Here is a 6,299-nt window from a genome sequence, read left to right on the forward strand (position 1 = left end):
AATATACAGTCTAGATGTATAGCATTCATATAACCAAGGCCAAAACTACTTTGTCAGTAAGAAGTGATGTAGAACACAACGTTAATTAAAATGCATTTGCAATAAATTTAAATGCAAATTAAACCAAGGGATTTTTGAAGACTTGCCATTTTTATTTCATCTAACAATAATCAGTATGAAGCAAACATTATGCATAGTATTTATAAGATTACATTTTAAGAAATATGCTGAGAATGAAAATTATCAAGTTTGGATTTAAAGCAAAATACTTGATAGAGTTTACAGTAGACTTCTAGTTCACTTTCCAAATATATGATTATTTTACACCTCACTGATAGTGAGCAGGCTAGCCCTCATTCATTCTGACTGTCATTAACTGGTCCTTGAAGTTCTCCCTTTGCTTTCTTTTAAAGAAACATGTAGGATTTCTTTTAACTAGTTAAGAACATTGACTTAGATTCAGGCTTAGTCTTAACTAGACAAATTCCATTAAAAACAATAAGTGATTCTATTGATTCTTATAGCATAACTAAATATGACCCAATCAGTTTAAAGTAGACTAAATTAATGTCTATCATGATGCATATTTGTTTCCAGCTATAATATAATAGCATAAATTAATGAATATATTGTCTGACACCTTCAGATGACAGTACTGGTCTATCCCAAAATACAAAGTTGCTATACTATATGTTCCATAGAACAAGAATCTTCCATACTGGGAGACGACTTCCGGTATCCAGCGGCAACGGACGTCTGGAAGGCTTCTCCTGCCTCCAGCGCCCGAATCCGGCCGCCGCCGAGGCCCTCAGGGGCCAGGTGTTCCGAAAAGGACACCTGCCGCACGGACGGCCCGCCAGGGGTCTCCCAGCCGACATACAGGACTGTGGGGACCGATGCTGGCGCGTCCTAGGCTTGGCGGGGTTTGGAGGCCACAGGCCGCGGCCATTATTTTGGTCGTCGCCTGGGCCGCTGTGCCCAGTGACACCGGGGCATTGGATTTATAACTGCAGCAGCCTGGTGGTGAACAGGGCACGGAGAAGAATTGAGGAGGAGAAGGGAAGGGAATATCGGTAAATGTGAGTGGAGTGCTCCGGAGTGCGGGGGGGTTTTTTCTCCCCTGCGGTTGGAAGGAGCACGAGTTATTCTGGAGAGAGGAGAACTTAAAATAAGAAGATTACGGTTTTGTGGAGCTCTGGAGAAGAGGTGATGGAGAAATTTAGGAGGGAAGGTTTGAGGCCCCCTCCTTCTGGGGAACAGTGGTGGCGTCCAGCTTCCGCCTTCACTATGAGAATTTTGATGACATCACTTCCCTTGACTTCCTGGTTGACTAACTGTACTCTGGACTCGTTGCTCCTGTGAGTGCCCCTGGTGGATCCGGAGGAAATTACAAGGATACTGTGCCTGCCTGAGGATTTTGTATTTTTTTTCCTTAATGGCAAAGGTCAGAGACCAACTGCTGGAGAGATGGAGAGAATTTTGGAAAAGTTATCTAATATGGACAAGAAATTGGATGAAATAAGAGCAGAAATTGTGACTATCCAAAAGGATTTAAAGGATACTCAACAAGTTTCAGCAGAAAACAAGCAGAAAGTGGAAGGTTTGGAGGGTGAGATGCGGGCAGTGCAGAAAAGAGAGGAGCCGACAGGCAATGCTGTGCTTGGACTACAGATGGATAAAATGTCTTATTTCCTTAGGTTTCAAAATTTGGAAGAAGTGGACCAAGAAGACTTGAGAGATGTTGTGACTAAATTGTTGGGAGAATTTCTTGGGAGAGGTGTTGATTTCATGAATTGGGATGTGGATCGAGTTTATAGAGTTAATTCGCAATATGCACGCATGCAGTTCCTAGAGAGGTTCATGTCAAATTTGTGAGAAGAGAGAGATGAAATTCTTAGAAAACATAGGAGTGGGGCACTGATTTACAGGGGCAGGAGATAGCCATTCTGAGGCAGATTCCCAGACAGGTACGTGAAAAAGAAAGAAATATTATTTTTGTCAAGCAAATTGTACCAGAAGGAGTGGGCTTCAGATGGCTGATGCCAGAGGGATTGATGATTTTCCGGGAGGGCATTACGAAAAAAATCAGTACAATTGCGGAGGCTACGGCCTATGTGGAGGAACACAAAGCCCTCCTGGAATCAGATGACCCAGGAATTGAAGAAGGGGAGGTTATAGATCATGGGGAGGAAGCGGCTGCCGCTGTTGCGGCCCTGGAGTTGGGTCAGGCTGAACCCAGAGTTCTGAGATCTAAAACTAGGAAGTGATAAAGATATTTGGGATTGTGTTGGTTTTCCTTACTCTCCTTTGTACGATATTCTGTTTATTCTTGACTCTTCTTTATTACGTATTTAAAATTTGTAAACTTAGCTACTTCGTGTCACCTGCTTGCCATATGGCTGTTGTATGTGTTAAAAAATTTGAGTAAAATTCTTATTTTAGATAAGAAAAATGAAAATTTACCATACCTGAAATGTATTTGTATAAACCTTTTTTGACTAATAAAAACTTTTTGAATATAAAAAAAAAAAAAAAAAAAAAAAAAAAAAAAAAAGAATCTTCCATACTGTGTCATCTAAATTCTGAATATCCTCTAAGATCTATATCAGTGTTGGTGAAATTTTTTGGCACCGAGTGCTGAAACGGGAGCGGGGTGCATGCATGCACTGGGAAGATGATCTTCTGGTTTCTGGCATGTGCATGCGCACTGGCCAGCTGGTCTTCGTGTGTGCATGTGTGCCAGAAACTAGAAGACCAGGTGTGCATGTGCAAGCCAGAAACCAAAAGATCATCTTCCCGGCGCATGCATGCGCACCAGGTGGCTGCTCTTCTGGTTTCCAGCGCTCCAGTGCACATGAAGACCAGCTGGAAGAGCAACGGGCAATGGCTCGCGTGCCCGGAGAGATGGTTCTGCGTGCCACTTCCGGCATACATGCCATAGGTTCACCATCATGGATCTATATGATTTAATCATCTTGATTTCATGGATTTTTAAAATTAACTTATACAATTATACAAACAAGTTGTGATTAAGGATCTATTGTTATAAACTATTTTGTTATTGATTGAATAGTTTGGCTTTTTCAATATTATTTTTAATTCCAATGTGATTTAGCTTGATGTTTTTACTTGGATAAAACAAATGAGGATGTTGAAGGAAATTAATTAGGCAAAATATTGCAAAATTTCTGTACAATTTTCCTAAATTGTCATTTTGTTTCATCTAAAGTCCCCCTTAGATTCCCCGGATGTTCATCTACAAGTAAATAATAGCTACCGGATTTTCATTACATCCACACATACATACATGCATACATGTACTCAAACTTAGCAACTATCAAGGTGAGTTTATCATGTTGGTTGGATAAAAGTTAGTAATTTAAATATTTCAGGCTAACTTGGATATTTTTAAAAAAGAGGTCATACTCTAAATGACTAGTTTTTACTGTCCCAGAGCCATTAGAACATATATCTTGGACTATAGTGTCTTCATATATTTTCCTTAGAATCCCGCTGAATGGAATATATTGAAGTTTACTAATAATAGCAACATGATATTTTGGCACAGGATCTGATTTATTATTTCGCTTCTTGATATAAATTGGTATTGCTCCACCAACTGTTTTTATTTTCTTGTTTTGATAAGATGGATACTATGTCAAAGATCCTCTTTTATACTCCAATTCAACACAATCATAAAACAATGAGCACAAAATCTAAATAGAAGCCATCCTGAAGCAATTTCTTCTTCCAGAACATGTGCTGCTACAACTTATCTCCCAAAATCAGAAGTGCTAAATTTTTGTTGATAAAAATTAACTTTAGTAGGGTGTGGGGATGCCTCCTGTTAACTGCTATAGCATTCAGACAAGCTAAATACAGAAATGTATTTGAAATAAAGGGATCTCAAAAGTTATAACAAAAAATGAATAGATTTAGATAGGTGGTTTTTTAAAATATGAATCCAACTGTGCTCCAAATAGGATTTTCAAAAAAATAGCTAATTGCCTTAGATATATTTTTGGAATAAAGAACTGGAAGAAATTAATGTCCTTTGTGTACTGCTGAAGGCCAAAGGATAACTTGATACCCAAATATTTAACTTGATCCAGTACTTAACTATCTAAGATCCATTTTGAGAACATAGATTTTCCAACAACATGTTACGTTTTAGTTTTTGGAATATTTTATTGACAGCAAGCATTCTTTACAATAGACAAGAGACGGCTTAAGGCTCTTCTCAAACTACTTGAGTTTGTGAAAGCGTAACAGCATTATTTGCATATAACAGCACTGACTGAAGCTTAGAAATCAGGTTCAGAAAGGTGATAATCTTGACTATCTAAAAGTGAGATATTGGGATTGATCAAACACTTACAGCAGCAAAAAGAAGTTGTGTGATTTTTGTTTTGTTTTGAATGTTAGAATTTGTCTTGTAGAATGACCCATTGCATTACAGTGGACTTTCAAGTAGGTATGTTTGTAAAACCTTTAAATCAACGGAACCATATGCCATTCAATTGTGAAGCTCACGAGCTTTTGCAATATGGTACTAAATCAAAAGCAAATTTACATGCAACAGATACTGGATAGAAGGCAATGCTTGGTTTGGATCTGTATTTTCCATCAAATGTGATAAAACTTTGCTAATTTTGGTTTGCTGTGCTAATTTTGGTTTTAAAAAACTAATAAAACAATAATTTAAAGAAAACTATCTTAAAAATATATATTATTGATGCATTCTAGAGATTGAACTGATGATGTAAATAATGAGGCCAAGACTAATAAAACACCAAGAGAGAATATTCTGAATTGCTCCAATAGAGATGAAATAAGTACTTAGTCTTTTGCCTGATTTTAATATCTTGGCTACTAATGCATGTCAAAAGTTTATATACGGAATTAACTGGTTGGCAAGATTTCTTCTTTCTGCTTTTTGTCATAACATCTACAAAAATTGTCTTCTCACATTAATATGAGGGATCCTTGGAAGACAATCAAGTAAATACTTGCCAGAATAGGGATGAGTTTTTGATTGATACAACAGAAATTACCTTGTTTCACAAATCAAAGATGTCTTCTTTATTTTTTAAAGAACTATTTATATTTATATTATTCTTTTATACAGCAATTCATATTTTGGTTTTATTTTATATTTCTGGAAGTTTTGGTAAGTGCTTTTTCTGGTTTTGAACAAAAATAATCTGGTCAGTGATTATTTCTATATACTTATGTTGACTTCTTAATTTGTAAGCTGCTAGCAAAAAGTATATAGTGGGAAGGAGAGCTGTTCAAAATTATTGACAATAGCATTATCCTTGGTAACGATAATATGAAAATTCATCTGTACAAACTGCTCCACAGGAAAAAAAAATTAAGTTACGCTGTGAAAACATATACCGATGCTATAAGTCAAGCACTTTGGAGAAGAATTCATTATCTAATATGCCAACTACTGTATTTTATATTGCTTTAGCAAAGTAATTATGCATTATGAAACAGCTACATAATCTATAGTTGAGGTTCTATTTCCAGCCCAATATGTAAGCTGACCTGAATAACATCAAGTACAGTAACACTTAAATATACAAATCTAAATTACCAAATGTTTGACTCAAACATAGTCTTACAAAATTACTTATCATGTATTTAAAATGTCATAAGACCAATAGAAATGCTACTTCATTTTCATTGGGGTAGGGACTGAATTTCTTAAATAACATTTTGTAATTGATATTCATTATTGTGTTAACATCTCCCATTGTTATGAGCAAGGCTTCTGTAGGTACATACATCTGTTTTAAATATTTAAAATAATATTCTACAATAGGTCATATGTACGAAATCATAACATGTATGATATACACACTAATTAGCAATGGTGTTTCTAAATTTTGCAACCAATGCCATTGCCTTATGTTTTAACAATAACTTTCTTAAAGATAAATCTTTCAAGGCAACAGACATGGAAAGAGACTTTCCAACTCCTGGAGTCTCACTGAAAGAATGAGAATCAAATCCATACTGTATGTTCATATCCATACAGAAGCCAAGTCATCTGTAAAAATAATATGTTAAAAATAGATAGTAAACTGATGACCAAAATATTAGATTTGGATTTATCCCAGCAACATTACAGATAACAATTCCCAGAAGGCGTGAGGGCAATTTGGCTGTGACATTTTTCATTCCACTGATTGCCTGTACAGTAAGGAAGATGACCTTGATAGAAATGCACATGACCCATTTCCTAGTATAAGGGGCTGAAACATTTTTTAAGTCCAGAGCATTGAAATGAG

This window comes from Ahaetulla prasina, chromosome 8, assembly GCF_028640845.1.
Source record: "Ahaetulla prasina isolate Xishuangbanna chromosome 8, ASM2864084v1, whole genome shotgun sequence".
Lineage (NCBI taxonomy): Eukaryota > Metazoa > Chordata > Lepidosauria > Squamata > Colubridae > Ahaetulla > Ahaetulla prasina.